Source organism: Phalacrocorax aristotelis, chromosome 1 (assembly GCF_949628215.1).
Source record: "Phalacrocorax aristotelis chromosome 1, bGulAri2.1, whole genome shotgun sequence".
NCBI classification, from domain to species: domain Eukaryota; kingdom Metazoa; phylum Chordata; class Aves; order Suliformes; family Phalacrocoracidae; genus Phalacrocorax; species Phalacrocorax aristotelis.
In genome coordinates, this window is record NC_134276.1 from 216,066,962 (window position 1) to 216,089,605 (window position 22,644).

Consider the following 22,644-nt stretch of genomic DNA (forward strand, 5'->3'; position numbering starts at 1 on the left):
GACAGGGAAACGGGAACTGCCATGGCCCAGAGACTGAAGAGGTAACAAACCTCTTCTGCAATAGGAGCCATCTGCTCAAAGGTCATCACAACACCCAAGAGTGGACTTGCAACAACAGGAGGAAATCTGCCCATTAAAATAAGTGGTCAACACAATATAAAAGGAATCATAGAATCATTAAGGTTGGAGAAGACCTCTAAGATCATCAAGTCCCACCACCAGCCCAACACCACCATGTCTCCTAAAACAAGATAAGCTCCAGACGTGAAATGTTTGAGGCTCAAGCAGGAGAGAATCGTGATTGACTCTGAGGTGAGACTGCCACTTGTAGAGGGAGGGGATGGTGAGGGGAACCTCCAGGAAGGCTGGAGGAGGAGTCGCTTTTGCAGCAGACAAGGGCTCTTCAAAAAGTGAACCTCATGGGAGGAGATGCTCACCTGAAAGAGACTCAACAGCCTGCCAGCACTGACAGCAGCCTTTTGGAACGAAGCATGGAGAGCAGGAGCCTGGGGCTATCTTGCCATCTTCCACCAGCCATCTGAGTGACCCTAGGAGGAAGATTTTCTCTCTGTACACTGCTGGCACTCACTCCTTCTCTCCCATCTGCTCATGTTGTTTGCCCTGCACCCTCTGTCCTGGAGTCCCAGTCAGTTCTTGAGGCTCAAAGGGCTATAATTTATAATTTGGCTTAATTAATAAATAACAGAAGAGGGCAGAGGCAAGGAGGACGGGTTGTTTAGCTTGCAGAATAGAGCAGGGTTTGTACTACTCTTAGAGGATGAACAAAGGAGAAGGGGGTTATGCATGTCTTTTTATTACCCATGTCTGGATAGCAGAAATCACAGCAGCTGGGAAGACAAATAATGGAGTGCCATAGACATGCCCAGTCTTTTAGGCTGCTTGGTCTGCAAAAGACTGATTATATTACAAGAAAAAACCAAGTAAACAAAACGCCCCAGTAAGCAGGCAGTGAGGTCTGGGCTTAGGCTCTGAGCTGGGTATTTCCAAAATAAACCCAAACCGCCTTGCCACAATGACCAGGCTCACTCGCCTTTCCCCCCGGGTACGTGGACAGCAGCAATGCCATGACCCAGGGTGCAGGGCTCCTGTGTGAGGCCAGACTGTCCCTCTGAGCAGCTCTATGTGGCTCCTGCCACAACAGCCTCTTCACCAGCGCATTCAAGGTCCCTGGGAAACTCACACAGCCTCTACAGCCCCGTGGATCTGTAGGGAATTATCTTTTGATAGAAAGCAGACTTTCTTTTTCTCCCTCTAGCAGGAACAGCTGCCCCTCTGCTCTGCTGCACCCTTCACATGCAGTGGTGGTACCAAGGGGATGCCACAGGTCATAACAATTCTCTAAAATCTTTTCTTTGAGACTGGATCCCTTGAGTGAGTCTCTTCATCATCCACAGCATGAAGGACCAGACACCCTGCCTACCTCCTTCTCTGACCATGGTTAAGCTGTGGTGCTACACAACCTTCATGACTTGCAGCAATCCCAAAGGAAGATATCATTCTTTATGTAGAACTGGAGCCACACCAGATTTGAACCTAGCCTGGACATGAAATCGGAGCAGAGGAAGCCTTCTCGCAAATCCAGCTGTTTGAGAGAGTGTTCATTGATGGTCAGAGGAACATCTCACAGTCAAGTCTCACACCACAATCCTGCCTGAGGAACTAGGGTCTCTACTTTATGGCTTCCAAATAACACATTCCCCATAAGACCTCTTGAATTCACACAGTTTGGTTTAAGGACTCGTTTTCTCCTGAAGGATAGAAAGTTATGATGCTGCTGTACAGAGTAGTTGCTTGTTTCCTGTTGTTGACCATTTCCTGCAAATGTCAGGGACCACTGTGTTGGAGGATGCAGTTTGGTTCTGCTCTTGGCTCTCCAGGAAATGATCCCAAAACTACAACATGCAACCCCATGGTCAAGAGATGGGGCCCTGGACAAGAAATTTTGGATGCAAGAAAGCCTAAGAGGAAGGAACTTTCTTAACTTCTTCTAACCCAGATGGTGGCTGTTATTATTTGGGAAAGCCTGAGAATGCTAAATACATGCTCAAAACCCAGCAAATTTCAAGGCGACAAAGTCACGAAGGACGTGCCATGGCTGAGGAAATAGGAATGGATCAGGAATAAAGAGGACACAAAGGACCAATCTGTGAATTGAGAGGGAGGGAAGGACTTGGGGGGGAAGTGTACAGGGAGAGAGGAAAGAGAGAGTCAGGGCATTCAATTTTGATTGACAATATCACAAAAGCCATGGTCACGTCCCTGTACTGGAGACTGGCACAAATCCACCCCACTGCAATGACAGCTCCTGAAAGGAACATGTCACTGGGTGAACATGGGTGACATCAGTATCGCCCCGTTTGGCTCACACACACACAACCCTCCTGCCATCAGAGGTGGTAGACAGATTCACATCACCAGGACCCCTGCCACAGCCACATGTTGGCAGGAGGGACACTGTAAGGTTAGTGACAAGAGGATTCACACATTAAAGCCTGGCTGCAAAGAGCCGTGGAAGTAAATGCACCTTGGGTCTAGCTCCAGCCAGGGGCTCAGAGCAAAAGTACATGTTACAATCTAGAACAGGACTGAAACGTGCTGAAAAACAGCACTGGGAGTGGGAGAAAATCCACCACCTCCTTCTGCAGAGCAGGTCTGACACCACCGCAGGGTCTCGGTGGCTGGTGGAACGGGCTCAGTGAGCCGTCCACCAGGCAGCACTTGGCTAGGAGGAAGCCAACAGCACCCAGAACTCCTGGGCAATGCCAATGGCATGGGTTGGGTGGTTAATGAAGCCCAGCATTAATCAGGCGGCACGCTCCTCTGTTTACTTTTACTCCATTCAGACACAGCTATTCATTTCCCGGGATGCGGGAGGCCGGGCACAGATGCTGACGAGGCAGACGCCCAGCGACGGAGCCAGCACACAGCTATTCAGCACCAAGTGCAGCTACACAATCCCTTTAATCTCAGCTAAAGATTTTTTTTTTCCTGGCTTCCTTTAATAAACCCTGATTACCATGGATAGAAGCTCTTCTTTGGAGCCGACATGGTGAGAAAACTCATACAGAGACATTATCGACAGCTCTCCCAACAAAGACTGACTTCTAACTTCAGCTAAATCCTTTCTCCCTGAATTTACAACCTGTCCAATGCCTGACGGAAACTGAAGGCAAGTCTCTTTGAGTGTATCCCATGCCAGACCATCTTTTCTTTGGAGCTCACTGCAATGAATAGATCCCAGTGCAAGCTGCAGCTTGTCCCAAATAAAGAGATAAATTTCAGGAGTGGTTTGTTTGCAAGGCATTTAAGCTGAGGTGGGGCAACATGGCCTTCCCTCCTCACAGAACTTATTCTATTCTGGCACTCAGATGGTGCCCATCACCTTGTTACCTGTGCATCGGCCAGTAGCGTATTAAATGATGGGATTAATACTTGCCATGAGTAGGACTTTCTTCCTTTTATTCCTGATCCCCCTGTGTGATAAAACTGCATGTGGGTGGTGTCTCTGCCTGAATTTCAGACTTGGTTTCCTATCAGCAGAAGCAGGGTGCTTGGGAGGGAGAGCAGAAAGGGTTGTAATGGTTTCTCAGTTCCTCCAGGAATGTCTTACACAGAGACTCGAAGGGAAGAATACAAATATTCAGTGCCGCAGAAGGAAGAATGGAGTTTTGACATCATGGAAATAACCTCCAAACCCAGAGACCAGGGTTAAACCCTCTTTTCTGGAGCAAACTCACCCGTGAGCCTCCATGGCTGAGTGCCACCCTCCACGATACAGGTAACAGTATTTCCCAGTCTCCTGAAAGTATGTCAAGGATAAATCTATTAAAATTACTCCTTATCAAAATAACTGGGGAAATATAAACCCCCAGACAAACAAACTATTGTAGCAAGAGCATGCAAGAGTGCACGAGGTCACTGATTTTAAGCAAACCATGTCATAACAGTGACTTTGTTGATCCTACATCGAGGAACATGAGACCATATAGGTCCAAAGCACTGGGAAAAGTGAAGAATTACCAAAAGCCAGAGTGTCAGGTTGACTTCTGTTTCAAAGTCTCATGCTTGTCCCTTACAAACCATTGTACACTCCTGAGGCTTTATTCTTCTCACAACAAAATGTTTCCCTACTGTATTTCACTGAGGTCCAACTCTCATGGGGTTGGCAGTGCCAAGTTGGCCAAGACATTAAAAGGCACTTCACAGGTAAGGACACCCAGATCAGCTCTAGACATGAAGAGGAATAAACATAGCCTCTGTCCCTAAAGGAATGATGAATATTGAAAAGAAAATGAACTGGGTTGCATCCCAGCAGGTCTCCCCAGCTTGTATATCAATTACAGCATTTTAGGACAGCCTTGAGGAAAATAGCACTTGTTTCCTCAGAAGTCAAGCTTATGCTCGCAAGTTCCCTTCAAGACTCCAGGGGCTCTGAAGAGTTGCCAAATGAAGTCTAAATTTTCTGGACCTGGGTCAGGTGGGAGCCCTTAAAATACCACTTTGATCCTCAAACAGCAAGGAAGGGGCTCTGACCCCAGGTTTCTCCGTGAATCAACAGGCAGCTATTTTCTTGTTGGCTGAGGCTGTATAGCACAGTATATGTTGCATTGAATGACAGTGGGCGGATGTTTCCCCCATTTTGCAGTCTTAGGAAGATCTGTGAGACACAAGTCCTCTCTCTCAGGCTGAAGTCTTGTAATTAGCACTGTATAAATCCACAAAGAGCCAAATCTCATAAGACAGAGACCATACTTCAGCTGTCTCCCAAAAGCCTGGCACAGAGTGCAACTCCATATTCACAGTGACTTTGCCATCACTGGCTATTTTACTCTCAAGATATATGTGAGACACCAGCAAGGATAAAACATGGGACTTAAAGGGAAAAAAAACCAAAACCTTTAGACCTTGATCTACTGGTTGTTGGAGCACTGAGATCATATTTGGAGGTGGGGAAACTGCTTGCAAAGAAGCCAGGAGAGAATCCCCAGTCTTCAGAGTCTGAGATTTCATTACATATTTAAAAGGGAGCTGGAGCAGAGCAGCCTGAGAGACACAGGGTAAAAGCAACAGCACTGGGAAAATCAGAGATGATACCGGAACGGGGAATAAGGTTTGGAAATAAAGCTTCATAGGGATGTAGAGCCAGTGGATTTGCTGCATAGAATCAGGATTTCTGCAAACCAGATGAGCTTCAGTTACCAGTGACCAGTACTTGATGGTTCAGTGAGTATGGGAACTTTTCTCAAACGAAGAGCATTTAACTGGCCAGCCCAATGTAGTTACTGCAGAGCACAGCTCTGTACTCACAGAGATCTGGGATCCTCTAGAGTAAGGACGATCAATCCTGCAACTATACCAAGCCTTACAGTTGGAAATAGGCTGAACACACAGCGGGAGCAGGAACACAAAGAAAATGCTGTTAACAATACTGCATCACTGGGAGGAAAGAGGCAGACAGAGTCGTGATGATTTCTCCTCAGCAGTGCAAAGTTTGCAGCAGAGGCAAGAACAGTCTCCCTTTATGCTTTATTCAACATAAAATTTCCTCCTTTCATTTATGACAGGTATCCCACCCATATTGGAGCACCAACCACAAGCCATGGATGAGGCCAGTGAAAAGATCTGCACAGAAAATCCTTCATTTTCAGCTTCCCTCATGAGTGGCTAAAGAGAGCAGATGAGCAAGTGCAGTCCCATAAAGCAGGGATGGCTGGACCATCTCAAGTCTTAGCCAGATCTCGAGTCCAACACACGCATTATCACTAGCAGGAAGGAGTACTGCTGACTGGCATTTGCCCTCCCAGACCTGAAGGAAAGCTTCAGTTTTCTGCAACCATTAGCAATATTTTTATATTGCTAATAAATATTTATATTTATCTGTACTGGATATTATAGAAAAAGAAAATTTGACATCTCCTTGTTTCACTTTCTCTGCACTTACTAACTCTGATCAAACTCCTAAATATTCTGGTTGGGTCTTTATACACCCATAAACCTCCTGGGCAGGCACAACGCGTTTATTTTGTCACCCTGCCTTTTATGTGACAGCTCTTCCAGCAACTGGCCTCTGCCTTTCAGCCCTTCAGCAGGTCAGATGAGGGACAGCCTTTTTCCATGTTTCTGTATCACCTAGGGCAATTAGGTCCCAATGTGGTTAGTTAATAACTTGCCAGTGTTAGCTGAAGTAATCTATTTCTGCTGACTCTTCAGGCTTGAAAAGAGTTCTTTAAGGGCTCTCAGAAGGCTGACTAGTCCATAGTTCTGTCCCTAAGTTCACCAGCTCCAAATTCCAGGTATTTTCTGCAGATATGAGATTGCTACAGAGACGAGTCTCTTCTTTGCAAATTAAACAATACAGCACAAAATAGATATTTTTTGAAAAATACTAATCTGCTGCATGCCTTACTTGGCTTTTCCTTACAGAACCACAGAATGACAGACTGGCGGGGGCTGGCAGGGACCTCTGGAGCTCACCCCGTCCCACCCCCTGCTGGAGCAGGCACACCCAGAGCAGGGGCACAGGGCCGCGTCCAGGCGGGGGGTGAATGTCTCCAGGGAAGGGACCCCACAGCCTCTCTGGGCAGCCTGTGCCCCTGCTCTGGCACCCGCACAGCAAAGGGGTTTGGCCTCATGTTCAGGTGGAACTTCCCATGTTCCAGCTTGTGCCCGTTGCCCCTTGGCCTGGCGTTGGGCACCACTGAAAAGAGCCCGGCCCCATCCTCCTGACACCCGCCCTTCAGGTATTTATAAGCACTGATGAGATCCCCCCTCAGCCTTCTCTTCTCCAGGCTGAACAAGCCCAGGTCTCTCAGCCTTTCGTCACAAGGGAGATGCTCCAGCCCCTGATCACCTTGGCAGCTCTGCGCTGGCCTTGCTCCAGCAGTTCCCTGCCCTTCTTGAGCTGGGGGGCCCAGAACTGGCCGCAGCCCTGCAGGTGTGGCCTCGCTGGGGCAGAGCAGAGGGGGAGGAGAACCTCCCTCACCCTGCTGCCCACACTCCTTTCCAGGCACCCCAGGGCACCGCTGGCCCCCTTGGCCCCAAGGGCCCGGTGCTGGCTCAGGGTCACCTCGCTGCCCCCCAGCACCCCCAGGACCCTCTCAGCAGAGCCGCTCTCCAGCAGGTCCCCCCCAGCCTGTGCTGGTGCGGGGGGGTTGTTCCTCCCCAGGGGCAGGACCCGACACTTGCTCTTGTTGAATCCCATGAGGTTCCCCTGGGCCCAGCTCTCCAGCCTGTCCAGGTCTCGCTGGGTGGTAGCACAGCCTTCTGGTGTATCAGCCGCTCCTCCCAGCTCGGTATCATCAGCAAACTTGCTGAGGTTACGCTCTCTCCTTTTGTCCAGGACATTGATTAATATGTTGACCAGGACCGGACCCAGCACAGACCCCTGGGGAACACCACTAGTTATGGGCCTCCACCCAGACTCTGCCCCGCTGATCACAACCCTCTGAGCTCTGCCATTCAGCCAGCTCTCAATCCACCTCACTGCCCACTCATCCAACCCACACTTCCTTCCTAAGCTTGCCTATGAGGATGCTGTGGGATGCAGTGTCAAATGCCTTACTGAAGTCAAGATAGACAACATCCACTGCTCTCCCTTCATCCACCCAGCCAGTCACATCATCACAGCGGGTTGTCAGGTTGGTCAAGCATGATTTTCCTTGGTGATTCCATGTTGACTGCTTCTGATAACCTTCTTTTCATCTACATGCCTAGAGATGACCTCCAGGATGAACTGTTCCATTACCCTTCCATAGATGGAGGTGAGGCTGACTGGCCTAGAGTTTCCTGGATCCTTCTTCTTGCCCTTTTTGAAGACTGGTGTGACACTGGCTACCCTCCAGTCCTCGGGCACCTCTCCTGTCCTCCATGACCTTTCGAAGTTGATGAAGAGTGGATTAGTGACAGCACCCTTCAGCTCCTTCAGCACTCATGGGTGCATCCCATCAAGGCCCATGGATTTGTGAGGATCCAGTTTGCATAGGTGATCTCTGACCCCATCCTCCTCAACTAAGGGGAAGTCCTCCTTTCTCCAGATTTTCTCTCTCTCCTCTGGGTGCTGGGATGCCTGAGGGCCAGCCTTAGCAGTAAAGACCGAAGCAAAGGCGGCATTCAGTAACTCCGCCTCTCTGCATCCTGCGTCACCAGGGCCCCCACCTTGTTCAGCAGTGGGCCCCCAATTTCCCCAGTCTTTCTTTTACTACTGATGCATTTGAAGAAGCCCTCTTTTTATCCTTGATATCACTTGCCAATTCTAGTTCCAAGTGGGCCTTGGCCTTCCTCGTTGCATCTCTGCATAGCCTGACAGTGTTCCTATATTCCTCCCAAGTGGCCAGTGCCTTTTTCCACATACTGTGCACCTCCCTCTTCCCTTTGAGTTTGTCTAGAAGCTCTTTGCTCATCCATGCGGGTCTCCTGGGTCCTTTCCCTGACCTCTTCCTCCTAGGGATGCACCGATCTTGAGCTTGGAGTAAGTGGTCCTTGAATACTGACCAGCTCTCTTGCATTCTAGAGCCCTGACCCATGGGATTCCTCCAGGCAGGTCTTTGAAGAGGCCAAAGTTGGCTGTAATCCTACTTGTCACCCTGCTTCTACCACGCAGGATCCCAAACACCACCATCTCATGGTCACTGCAGCCAAGGCTACCCTCAAACCCTCACATCCTCAACCAGACCGTCTTTGTTTATTAGTATAATAACTTAGTTACAAATATAATAAAACCAGAATTAAAATTATTTATAAATTTTAATCATTCTGGCATAAAAGTAGTTTTTGTCAAGTTCAAACCATGCAGGGCTCAGTGCAGCTGCTGTGTTCAGAGCGAGATTCCCCCTGAGAAAAAGTATCCAAGGTGAGACCAAACAAGAGATGTCCTCTTCAGAGGACTTCCACTTCAGAACACTTTGGCTAAAGCCTCAGTCCCACTTGACTTGCATTCTTTTACCAGGCTGAAGGGCGGCTGAGATGCCACCCGATCCAAAAGTCAGATGAAGCAGCAGGACTCTGATGGAGAGCGCCATGCTTGCCCTAGCAGGGACATCCATCTGAGACACAATTTCAAGCCCAGCAGCAACAAGGGGGATTGACTCTACTCATTCTGCTGATAGCTGTAATGAGGCAGTGTGGATGCAGCCCTGATAAGCAGCCGCTTTTCAAACATTTCGGGGGAAGCGGTTTGACATCTACCCCACCACAGTCCCATGATGCCCCATTTTATAGACAACACAGGAAGACCACAACAGGTACTTTCAGCAGAGAATCAGCAGCAAAACTCAACCCCCCTTCCAAAAAAATACCTGCATAAACTACTACTAATTCGCTATTCATTTTCTCTTCCAGTGACTTTGTCACCGCAAGGCAGAGGACAAGCCTAGCTGCCATCAACACGGACAAAGGCCAATGGGAAGTTATTCTTAGAGCCCTGCCCAGCTGTTGCTGCAGCATAACTAGCTCCAAATCATGCTTGGAAGTCTTAACATACTGCTGAACTAGGCAGGACACCTATGGCCAGGATCAGATACAGACAAGAGACGGGATTGTGCTAATATAGGTAAGGAGGTAATCACTTGCTATGTTTCTTAACAGGAAGATTAGAAGAGAGCTGATGTATACACACACGGAGGCTGCATTTGCAAGGAGATACACAAATCTATCCTGTACAGCATACAGACACATTTATTTTTGCACAAAATTATGCAATTCCTGTACTCGCAGTGCAGGGCAGCATGTGCATGCATAGTTACACTGAGCATTAGCAGCAACACTTATAGCTCAGGTTGTCTGACATGTTCTGTACTAAGACACGGTTTTAAGGTCCTCATTACTTTGACAGACCTGAACTGCTCAGGGGACAATTTCCTCAGCTCGGTGTCTGCCTCGGGCTAACATCGCTGCAGAAAGTTGCATTCAGAATGGCTCGGGCAATTCTGAGAACTAAATTAGGAGAAAAGTTTCTTTAAGTTATTGATTTTATTTTTTTTTTCTGTGTTTGACCTTGTTTATATTCTTTCCTCCATCTTACTGAGAAACTTCCATGCTTTGGAGCAGGTAGTAAAAATTGGGAACGTCCTCCCCTGCTGTCACGGGGATCTCCTGGCCATGCCTGAAAGTCTGTCTAAATTTGACTAAGTTACAACACCTAATAATACGTACATTACAAGCAAAGGTTTCGCCCTTTCCACCCCTCCCGGGATGGATCAAACAGCGCTTGAGCTATCACCACAGAAGGAGTAAAACTTGCTCGACATCAGGGATGAAGGGACTAAGCAGGTTTTCCCCACGCTTATTCCCTGTGTCAGCTGGAGGCTGTTGTGGTGCTAAGCACTGCTGCTGAGGAAAACTCTTCTGTGCTCCCTGATGGACTCACGCCGCAGCTCAGCTTAATTAACCCAATCGGAAAGCAAAGGAGGACGATGCTCTGACACAAGGAAGGGAAGGCTGGGAAGTGGAGGACGGGGAGAAAACTGAGCAGAGACAATTTAGGAAAAGGGGATATAAGCAGAGACTGGGAAGTGTGAGCAGATTGCAGATTTGCAAGTTCTGTAAGCACTGAAATATCCCCTCCTCATTGAACCTACAGCTCCTGAGTCTTCCAGTTCCCCCGAGATGGCTTTCCTCCAGCTGCTGACAAATCTGGAGGTCAAATCAGTTACATAAGGTTAAAGTTCTGGAAAGACATTTCCATTTTTGCCTTGCTTAAGAGCTTAGAAAATGCATATCAAAACAAAAAAAATGCCACTGCAGAATGGAAAAGAAGTGGGAAAAAAAGCAGCTAGTTGCTGGATGATTGCAGACTTAGCCAGTGTCTCCCTTAACCTTTCTATACGCACTGACAAGAGGTTGCAGGAGGTCTTCCTCAGCAAAGGACAACACTAACCCCTTCCAATTCCTTCTCAACACCAATATTTCATGTCAAGCCTGGAGTGACTTACCAAATTATGAGACTTAATACACTCAGGAGCAGCAGCCCTTATTTACTGACTGTTCCTATAGACGCTAAAACCACATGAATGACATGGGAGGATGGGGTGGCGCAGAGCCCGATGACATGGGGCTGCTGTTATTTTGCTGTCCCGCCGTAGCTCATGCCAGTGAGCTTGTCCTGACGGGCCTTTCCAGCTCCCCCCACATTGCTGCTTGCAAGGGCAACCAGCGGCTCTGAGCAAAATGTCCTTACTAAACGCACGTCCCCACCTCCAGAAGTTTCAGTCTAGAAACACGCAGGGAGACAGAGGGTCCAGGGAGGTGAAGACATGGCCAAGGTCGCACAGAGTCAGCATGGCTGAGACAGAGATACAGCCCATGTGTTTAATCCCCAGCTCAGTGCCACAGCAACGAGACAACTATTCTGCAGAGCCCCACGTGCAGCACCAGGAGAACCTCCTTTATAGCCGATTTTCTCTGTTATCATCTCCTTTGGTGCATGTTTTAGGAACACATATACAACCTAATGGCTCCAGAGTCGTAAATTCCCATCAGTCTTAAACCCATCCACGCCGCCAGCACTTTGCCAGCATCAGCAGAACAGGTGCATTATACACTCAGGTGTCATTGTTGAAACTACTTTAAATAGTTCAGTGATCACCGTGTTCAGCTGTAAGTCTGCATGGATGCATCCAGGGCATCCTGAAATGATACGGTGCAGAGTCCTGCTGCTGGCACCCAGCCGGCAGAGCCGGGGGGAGGAAGGGAGGAGGCGTCTGCTCCGGCTACTCTGCAGCTAAAGCTTTCTGCCATTTATCCATGTGCTTCCCCACACTGGCAAACCTCGAGAGGAGACACTGTCAGGCTGCATCAGCAATGGCACTTTGTAGACAGCTTGCTGCTGCTGCAAGGCACATCTGCAAAAGGCAAAATCTCTCTTTCCTTCCATAAATATCATCCCTGGGCCTGACACACACACATGGATAGAAGCTGCAGGTGCTGTGCGCTTTGCAGGATCTGACCCTTCATTTGCACGAACAAATGCCTAGTGCTAGCAACAAATCAACAAATCACCCTAGAGTAGGCATGAAGAGGGTGATGCAATTGTTTTAGCTGTTTGCACAGCCTCGTAATTGCAGATCCCTCATCACAAAGCATTAGCTGTGTTAGGATAGGTGCTACAGAGAAAACCCAGTACCAGAAACAGGCATATGAGCCCCTTCAGTCTGCAAAAGATAGTTTATGGGTTCGCAATAACCAGTGATTTCAGATCCGGGTTGTACTACCCAGAAGAAAGTTACTTGTTTGCTTAGAGTCAGCTGCAAGCAAAATGTCACCCCAAACTCTAATTTAATCCATATCCAAACACCATCTGCTTTGTTCGTCTCTGCTCGCACAGTCTAAAGGCACCTGTGTCTGAGACAAGGGGCATTTTTAATGTGGGGGCGTGGGAAGGTCATCTCTGTTCATAAAATCCTGCTCCTTAGAAATGGAGACCTTGATAACACAGGCTGTAAGACCTGAAGAAACACTAGAAAACAGATGCACAGGTGCTGAAGGAGTAAAAGCCACAGATGACAGGTTTCCACATGCCCTCCACCCCCCTGAGCGGCACTGCAGAGGGCAAGCCTGTTCTCATTTTCCCACTGCCTCCATCTCTCCACTCATACCTCTTTCCAAAACAGGACTTGTTGATCTCTTTCCTCATCTCACAGGATCCCACAGCTGCACTTTGTGGGCTGCACAAGTCTCAAATACTCTAAAAAGCATGCAAGCCTCTACCCATGCACCCCTGCCCTTTGGGGATGCAGTCACAACTGCTTTGACTGGAGGCAGGAGCATCCCCCATGCTTGTGGAGAGCATCATCTGTCCTCAAGCCCCCGGGGACCTCAGAAAAGGGGCTGGAACACGCAGTGCCTTGCACCGACTCCTGCGTGGCTGGGACACACAGCTTGGGGCTGGCTGGGGAGGCTTGGGTGGCCGCAGATGGATTTTAATGCCATGAAGCATCCAGTCAGATGGGAGGTTGGGTTGAAATTTGCCCTCAGTTCAAAAGTTAGAGGCTGTAAATCTTTTGCTTTGACTAGAGGGAAAAGGCTGGGGCGGGGGGAGAGGAAGGGAAATGAAGTTTGGGCGGTTGGTGGTGGCGTTCGGCTGAACGCAGCATTGGTTTGTACTAGGTGCTGTTGAGCTCATTAGGACACACCTGGGGAGCACATTCAGGTGCCACCTGTGGGCTTATTCTTGTTTTTTAACTTAGTAAAATAAAAGCATAGCGATAAATAGAGACACAGGCTACTCCAAAAAGCAGCGAGCACATCTAGCAACTCCCTTTGCCAGACTGACCCTTGCTAGGTCAGTGTCAGCAAACACACTCAGGAAACATCGGACCTGCCATGTGGACCAAACGGTGCTCCAGCAAGTCCGTGGCCATGGCTCGATACCGTGGGGCCCATCAAAGGCTGAACTGTCCTGTCTCGGCAGTAAATAGGGAATCCCCATCAGCTGCCTGCAGAAGGGAGCCCACGGCTCCCAGCTTTGGTCCTGCCAGATGCCGGAGAGCTGGGATAAAAACTGTAGGCAGCGTACACAGGTGTAAAAATACTATCACAATTCAATGGGTTGTTAATAACAAGATATTTCTCCTCTGCGGCCATTTGCATCCCATACACAAACCTGGCACTTTGCTCTTCCAGCTACAACACTCTCTATCTCATTCAGGGCAGATAATTCCCTTTTTTTTTCTTTTTTTTGTCTTCAATTCATGCACAAAGGTAGCGCTCAACAGGCGGTTTCTCTGGTACGGTCCATGCAGACTAACATTGTGCCAAGCACCATGAACTCAGAACAGAGGTTTTTCTACCAAGGTGCCAGAAATAATACAAATAAACTCTTCTTCTCTCCCTGGCGTTATATCTACAGCTTCCACACATCACTGCCAGTGGGGCTTTAAAAGTAAAACAGACTGGGCCTACGTGGCTTGAATTTATGCTGGAAATTTATCTCTTCTTACTGAAAGCTCTGTGTTTGCTTGATCTTCCAGCCTTCCAAGTCCTACAAGTGCCACATGTTGCACAGCTGGATCCCTGACAGAGAAAGAAAACAGGAGGGAAGAGAGAACAGATATTATATATATATATTTTTATATATATATATACACACACATACGAATGCAATGGCCAAGGTTTTCAAAAGTCACCTGTGAACTTCAGCAAAGTAGCTTCAGATATCTCCAAGGGACCTCTGCACAGGAAACATAGCTCTTGAGCTTCCAAAAATCTGCTCTCCATGGGCAGAAGAGGAAGGAAAAGGAAAGAGGGGGCTCCAAAGGACTTGCTGCTCTGAAGATGCTCAAGACCAGCTCTTGCAGGAAAGGATTTGCAGGAAACGCTGCATCAGGGAAGGCTGGAGATAAGACAGCCAGGAGGAAGAAGGCTAGATCTGTGTGGCAGTAAGGGAAATGCTGATTACTTTTAATTCTCAAACCTGCTGGGATATGACTACTAAAATAATAATGTGTTTGTCCAGCTCCAGGAGAAGTTGTTCACCCTCAGCTGCTGTGACAGGACTATCCCCGGGCTCCAGCACAAGCTAATGGTCCCACACAGACATGGGCAGCAGCGTTCACTTCCAGCGTGCCGAGCCAACTATAAAGCAAGAAAAGCTAAGGGGAAGAAAGCCTCTTCATCTTGAACAGCATTTTTTTAAAAAAAAAAAAAACACACCAAAGGAGAAAATGAAGAAAACATTATTTCCTCTGAAATGAAGTATTGCACTCTGTAATGGGTGGGTGGGGGATCAAAACCAAAGCAAACTAGAGAGTCAGTTCATAAATACAGGAGAAGGTCAGCTTCCTCCTCACCAATAACTTGGTCCCGCAGGAATCGAGCACGGTATTTGATATAGGGCAGATATTTGATTCCATCCTCTGCGTGGGAAGGCTGACACACGCATCCTCCACTCCTCTGTCCACCTTCCCCACCACGTAAGAGCATCGCCGGCAGCCAGTTTAGGTCCCTTCTACCAACCACCCTGCTTCAGCAGCAACATACAACAGTTTAAAATCCACTCCCTCTTAACACTGTGCTGAGGAAGGGATTATTTTTTTCTGTCTTTGAGAATAGGCTGTAAAACCTTCTGCCTCAGCCCCGCAACAACAAGACCTTGGAAGAGGCTAATTATGGGTGGTGAAGTAAGTCACCCACTGGCAAAGAGCAGTGGAGAAGAGAAGCACAAACCTGCACCTGGAGACCTTTTGCTTATTATAAAATAAAGCTGTTTCTGCTTCTTGTGTTACCAGGGAAGGAGAAGCAAGACAGGAGCGAAGACAACCACCAAGTGAAACTGCTGCGTAGAAGGAGCCGTGTTTCACTCTCCCAGCTCAGTATTGCGTGTCTAAGGAGCGCAGCCTTCAAGCATCACACTGTAGCTTTTGCATGTCCTTGTGCAGGTATGGAGAAGCCTCAAAATTATCCTCCACACGCATTAATACCCAGCAGGGGAGGCAGAGCAGGAAAGCAGACTGCATGGACATGTAGGTTGCTGCTGGGGGAAAATGTGGCTCAGCGTATCCCATGCATCAACCAGCGGGAGCCTCGGAGACATCTGCACAAGCATGAGTGTGGGAACGACCAAGGATGGAGAAAGCAGATTGTCACCGAGTCGCAATCTGCTCGGGATCTCCTCCAGGCTCATAGTACCTTGTGCTGCCCCACTTGAGCGCTGATGGCCAAGCTCCAGCCGAGCCACTTGGAGGGATGCGAAGCGGTGCACCACATTCATCCTCTACCCCTGGCAGCCCCTCAGTGATCCACTTTGCAACCAGCAGATCCTGTCCAGCACGTCCTCAAAAGCCCTAAAGAAGCCGAGCTCACAGGAAGCCGCATTCCCAGGCGCAAAGGTTTTTCCAAGATTGCACTATTTATTCCCAGTTTTGTGGTGGGGCAAAACCTCAAACTTTTTCCTCCCTTCCCTCGCTTCTCTACAAGCTAGAAAAATACCCTCTCCCACCAGCACCTGATCAAGGGATGCTGGAGGGAAAAGGAGAACTGGGCTTGCCCTAAATCCCTCCTAAAATCTGGCTGTGCAGCAAGGCTGCTCCTCTTCCCCCGAAATCTCATCCTGCACCTGCAAGACCTTTCCTGAACTGTGGGCAAAATTAGCTACGATCTGTGAAGAGTGCAGGGTGAACAGATTGGCATTTTCTAACCATGTGTATTTTGCATTTATGGGTAAACTCTGCATGCAGATGTGCTTTTTTATGATTATGTATAAATCATACACTTATATAGATATAGATTAGATATAGATGCATGTATGTAGTTGTACTTAAGGAAAAGGAGACCCCAGCATCAAGAAATGAGAGTCAGGTATGTGCTTGTAGTACAATGCAACCCAAATCTTCCCTACGCTGTAGCACAATCAAGGCTTCTTCTCTGAAATGAATGGAAAAAAGGGCCCAAACAGCTGGGAAAAGGGTGAAGCGCGTGAGAAACTGTCTTTTCTCTGGCCGCTGCGTAACAGAGAGAGAGTGTGTGTGTGCATGTGTGTGTGTGAGCTGCAGATGAGTCAAAGTCTGAGGGCTGGCTGCTGTCAGCCATTGACTGTGCCAATGACAGCAGTTCCTGACAGCCTTTAATAACACCACTTACAGACTCCGGAGCAGAGGGACAGGCAAAGGGGGAGGCAAGTGCTTCTCCTGCAGGCTGGTGCACTAGCCATCCCGCATCCTTGCCAAAAGGTGTTACAGGCACCCTCTGATGGCTCTGTAATTGCAGCTCATGCCATGATGTGCGGGAGGACAGCCTTGGGTACACTGGAGCAAAGCTGTGGGTCCCACGGCCGAGAGGACACAGGGACACAGTGGGGAGGTAGGGGTGGACGAGGTGGTAGCTTGGGGAGGACTCAGCCCTACCACACTCCCAGTGCAGCACAACCCCTCCGTGGGTTCACACTGCAAACATCGAGGTTTACACTGGGAAGCAACCAGGAGACACAGATTTATCTCTACTTCCATGCAGAATAGGTAAAACAAAGCGAAATATGTACAGACAAGCAGGTCACAACAAGGAGACACAAGCCCTGCTGCCTGCCTGTGCATTGGTTCCCCAGTGTGAAGGTGGGAAATAAGTCCCTACCAGGTCTCACAGATGCTGGGAAGCTCAGACTTGTGAAGACACTAAAAATCCTCAGCTTAGTCCAGATTTGGGAAGCTTTGGGAAGAGCTTCAGAGTGCATAATGTTCTGATTATTTACTTCTCCAAGCTAAGGAGAGACCTACTTCACACACCGCCTCCTGGAGAGGCGGAAAAATCAGGCATGTAAAATGAGAAGGAAATGGAAATCGACTTGATAGCTCCTTCTCCTTCCTAATAGGTAATACTTACCTAATTATGCCCGCTTGCCATTTCCTTTTCCTGCTTTCTTTGAGATATTATGCAGAGAGAAATTTGTCTTAAAAGTTGCTACGTTCATTCAGAGGCATCCCTTTGAGCTGTTTGCCTTGCTAAGGCAGGCAAGGGCAGCAACTCCATTATAAGGGAGGGAAAAAAAACCCCTCCTGAATGGCTCTGACAGGCGTTGGGTTTAGCATCCAGCTCCTGCTGCACATGGCTTGCTTATCTCCCCTGCCTTTTCCATCGTCCACCTGGGCAGCAGAAGGGCGCAGCTCCAAGGATGCCCCATGCTCCTGCCCTCTCTGGGCCAAGGCAAGAGGCTCCTGGTCTCTTGGAGCCACCACAGAGGCCAGGCAGGGAATGATGGAAGCTGCAAAGGTGCTCTGAGTCCGCTCTCAGCAGGGATTCGGAGAGAAACCCGAGGTATGATGGTCTCACAGCTGGTGGGACCCAAGGGGGCATCGCACACCGGCATCAAGTCCATGCCACCCCTTGGATGACTTCCCTCCAAACGCATCAGTGTCACAAGCCAGTACCCAAGCAGCTGGCTGCAGCTCAGGCTAGAGCAAAAGGGGTCATAGAAGCAAAACATGACCCCTCCAGGCCCACATCAACACAAGTGACCCTACCAGAAGGTAGCAAAGTTTCATTTGCCACAGACAGCTTCCCTCCTTTAGGGAGGTCCCGTTTAGTGCTGTGCTTCATTGCACCAGGAGTAGGGGAGGGGTTGGCACACGCACGAGCATCTCCCACCCCAGCAGGTTGCTCCCAACCATTGATAGGGCCAGATGCCCCCCCGCACTAACGACCGAACACTGCACTTGTGGGGTGGGTTGCAGGGGTTTCTGGCAGAACAAGGGGTGAATATTCAGTCCTCTAGAACCCAACTGTGGACACCCCCCCCATCTGCCCCTCCACCTCCAACCTACACTCCCAGGAAGGCCCCCCCACGAGCCCTGCTCTTGCACCCTGGGTGTTTTTTTCCTCTTCTCCGCAGGGAGCACAGCTTCCAAGAAGGAAAATACAAGCCCAAAGAGATTAACTTCAAGAGATGAAAAAGGCTCTGCAAAGGAAGGTGTTTTATTCCTGCTCGAGGGGGTGCTTTAAAAAGCCTCCTTTTGTTTCCTCAAAGGCTGGGAAGGATGTTTCCCAGTCCTAGCCCGGCAGGCTGGGGAAGGTGGAGCCCAGGAGGAATTCAGGGAACTGCAAGGGCCACACTCCTCAAGCAGCAGCAGATATTTCCCCATGCCCAAATCCCTCTACATCCAGCACCCTGCGCTGACCCTGCGTCCCTCCCCACCCCGCAGGGGCTTGCGCCCTCCGGGGAGCATCTGCAGCGCTGCATGGAGAGCTTAGCCCTGCACCTGCAGCAACTGTGCGTGCGAGGAGGGGCTGAGCCATCCCCCCTGCACCTGCACTGACCAGCCCCAAAACTTCACCTCCGAGTTGTTAATTCTGCATCAAAAAAAGCTGTGTTGATTTCCTTTTTTTTTTTCTCTTTTTCCCTTCTTTCTTTTCTTTTTTTTTTTCGCTCCCTACAGGCATTTTCCAGGGAGTCATTTAGAGCTAGGAGGGGAAGAAGGAAGAACTGCACAGCTAATCGCTGCTGCAAGCAAAGCCAAGCCCTCCACCTCCAGGCCACATTGCACCTGCCCCAGACAGAGAGGGAAAGCAGCCCCGCTCCTCCCAGTGCCTCCAGACATCCCTCCATCCTCCCAGCCCTTCACCTCCTGGCCCCACCAAGCCACTCCTCCGCAGCAGCTGCAGCATCCTCAGGGCTGCCAGGGTGTGAAGGACAGCAGGATGGAGGGAGGTTTCCTTGCAGAGCCACCTCTGCAGCGTTGCCAGCTTCCAGGGGAAGCCGTGAACCTGGTGGCTGCAGGCAGGGGACCCAGGCATCTGGCTTTGCATCCCCGCTGTACCTCCCAGCTGTGCACTCCAAAAATCAATGCATGTGTCTGGAGAGATGTATAGATGGGCTCCTTGCAGGACCCCCTGCAACAGCTCTCAGCCAGAGCATTGCTCAGCAGCCAGCCTACAGAAGATACCTGCTCCTACCCCTCGCACCCATTCCTGGGGAGCAAGAGAAGCCCCCAAAGCAGGCTTTGTCCCACCCACGGCAGCTGGAAAGCTATAGGTAAGGCGGGCAGAGTGATACCCTTAGCACCATTTGCTCCGCTTGGCATCTTGCAGGCTGCAGCCAGCCCTGGAGGGGCCTCCCCTGCGCAGCCTGGCCAGGAGCCCAGCTGCAGGGGGGCTCAGGCACAGCAGAAGCCTCAGACAGGAGCACTGGAGGAGCTTCCCTGCCTCCCAGCGCGGAGGGATGGGTTTGCAGAGAGTGGGGGGGGGCTTCAGCGAACAACAAGGAGCAGCGTATGCAAAGAGATAAGAGAAGGTATTTACCAGGCAATCACTACAAGGTCCTGTGAATATAGTATTTGTGATGGATGAATAGACATATTATTACAGAACTTAATGCAAACCCTTTGCACCAAATGGTGACATGCGATTACTAGTTTGGAAATAACTAAGCTCATTATAATGAAATGCTTCACTCAAATCCCCCTCCAAAGGATAGATCTGACGAAGGAAGGAACCTGTGACGGGAACATACTGGGGGGATTTGTTTAACCAGATCAGCCTGCTGGGCCAGCACAGTACGGTTGGTTGCCTCCACCGTGGCCAAAGCCTGGCTCACAGGGAAGCATAAACCCACCAGCCTGTGTGGACAGGGTGGGCAGTACCCCACACCCAACATCGGGCTCTTCCTGGCACTACTCTGCGTTTAAGAGATGAAAAGAAACACTTTTCAATAATAAATAATAATGTTAACTATGTGTTTCTATAGCAACTCATCACCATAGCAGCTAAGCACAGGAGGAAAACTCAGAGCTCGTCCTGCCGTCTTCAGGGTGAGGAGGCAATTGGCCTCCTGGAGGTGGCTTCGGTGATGGCAGGGCTGGGACTTAAACCAACAAGCCACCCTCCTGGTTGCCCCTGAGCACTGCCCTCCCCAAAGAAGCTGTCTGGGAGGAAGCTGGATGCTCTGGATAGGTGGAGCCTGGGGTCCAAGGGGTGATGGGGTAATGCAGCCTCAAAAGCACCAGGCATCAAGGTCATTGCAACCCTCCAAATGAGTCCTGGCTCTTCTGGGTGGCTGGAAGGAAAGAGGACCGTGGAGGGGACAAACCCCCATTAACCAGGATGACACAATGAAGGGGAGAGTAAAAAGGGTGAGATACAACCAAAAAGAGGAAAAGCCCAAAATTACCCATGCAGATACCACCCCCACAACATACACCCACCTCAGGGTAACAGCCTACAAAACTCCGCGTGTTGCTCTGCTTTTAGCAAGAACCAGAAATTTGCACCAAACCCCCATCAGATAAAAGGGGTTTCCCAAAACAGCCCAGAAATTCACTTTTTTTAAGCTAGCAAGTCAGACATGCCCATCCCAGTCTGGGTGTTGGGCTTTGGGGTTTTTCCCCCTAAATTGCCTATTAAAGAAAAATGCATGTGAAAGCCTTTGATTAGCTCCACGACTGGCGGCGGCGTATTCCCAGCTCACCTCCTCTCCCAGGCAGGGCCATGGTGACGGAGCCTTTTCCCCCAGTGTAGAACAGTGTCCTGCCCCTCAGCACCTCTGAAAGCCTCTTCCCAGCCAGCAAAAGAAGGTGCCAGTGCCCAGGGATGGGACGGTGGCTATTAGTGACTATTAGCCGTGCACATGATGCTATTCCCAATTAGAACCTTCCTGGTTTAATCATCTCACTTACGAAAAGCGAGTCATTTGTAAAGGTTATTATTGCAAAATGACTATTAGATGATGGCTAAAGGGACAGTTACTCCTACAAGACTACCCCCATTTGATAGATGGGGAAACAAGAAGCCAAGGGACTTGCTCCAGGGCCATGGGTCAGCTCTCCGGCAAACCAAAGTCTCCCTTTGGCAGCCCAGAGTAAGTTTCCCTAAAGTAAAATAAAGCTGTGTTGCACACCAAGCACTTGCTATTCCATCAATAGGCAATTGTAACAGGATACACCTCCTTAGTCTCTAAATGAGTTCTCTTTCCAGCACTACATTATAGACAAATCCCTGGTCACAAAAAAACAAATAAATCCCTTTTCGCAATCAAATATGCTCTAACCGAGTCAAACAGGGCCACTCGCACGTGCAGCGAATCTGCAAACCTTTTCCCAACTTCCCAGCGTGACCACCTTCCCTTCAGCAGGGGAAAAAAAGGCAAAAAGGAAAGGAAAGAAAGAACATTTAATAGACGAAATGAAGTGGCAATTTCCCAGTTCAGCTGGGGATCAATACGTGGGCTCCTCGTGGTTTCTGTTTCAAAGGGGCTGAGCTCTCGCCGCCGAAGCCCAGACTGACACAACGCCAGAGCTTGACTTATGAGTACTTCATCTCGGCAAGATATTTTTAATTTAAATCTTGCCGCAGTTGGGTACGGAGCCATCCAGGCTTTGATTTACTGCTAATTCGTCGCTCCGATTCCTATAACTCTAAACTCAAGTCACCAAACAGTTTAATGCCGAGACAGTCACCAGCGAGGCTCTTTATGAATGAGCGTCGGGGGCTGCTGGTGGCAAGTGCTCATTCCTCGCTTCAGAAGAAACAACAAGTATATAAATATTAACCATCTACAGACAGTCCCTGAGTCCAGCATCATTTCACTATTTCAAAGGAAAACAATACTCGGATTAAAAGAACTCCACCACCTTCACCTTTCCTCCCCCATGTAGTGTTTTGTGCCTAAGGAGAAATAACAAGTGGGCCGGGGTGGCTCATTTTGCAAACATTTACATGCATTTGGTGCAGGATTGGCTGCGAGGGTTCACCAAGCATCAAGATTTATTCCTCTGGCCCTTGAACATGCTCAGGGGAGGGGGAAGTGTGTGAGTATATATCATGCAAATGCCTGTAATGGAAACCTATCCCATATTATCTGCATTAGATCCACACATTCGTCCTGTCAGAAGGACGAGGCAAATTCAGGTGCCAGTCAGCTCCCGTAAATTTATTGCCAGTGGCTTGGTGGGAAAGCCCCGGCAGACCATTCATGTATGGATAATATAGTTGGAAGGAAACTCAGAGATCAGACCTGAAACCCAAGAGAGACGGCGACGTAAGGTCTCCCTTCTGCGTCACCAGTGCAAATCCAGCCACGCTCTGCAGCAGTTTTTGTTTATTCCTATGCAAAAGAAGCCCATGAATCTCAGCCGCTTGACTTTTGGGTCAGGATTTGTGTTTCACAGCAAGCAGTATTTAAAAAACACTGGAAAACTTTCTAGGCTG

General features: G+C 49.2%; 1 protein-coding gene across 6 annotated transcripts in view; it reads right to left on the reverse strand.

The window, feature by feature from the left end:
• PLXNA4 (plexin A4) overlaps positions 1-22,644 on the reverse strand; it is a 460,615-nt gene that overhangs the window by 432,233 nt on the left and 5,738 nt on the right. Inside the window, exon 2 of one of the 6 annotated variants that reach the window (XM_075081685.1) lies at positions 438-548. The exons of the other annotated variants lie outside the window; for them this stretch is intronic. The gene's annotated coding sequence lies outside the window, so the exon portion shown is untranslated. The remainder of the gene's footprint in view (positions 1-437; positions 549-22,644) is intronic. 6 annotated transcript variants of the gene reach the window in all.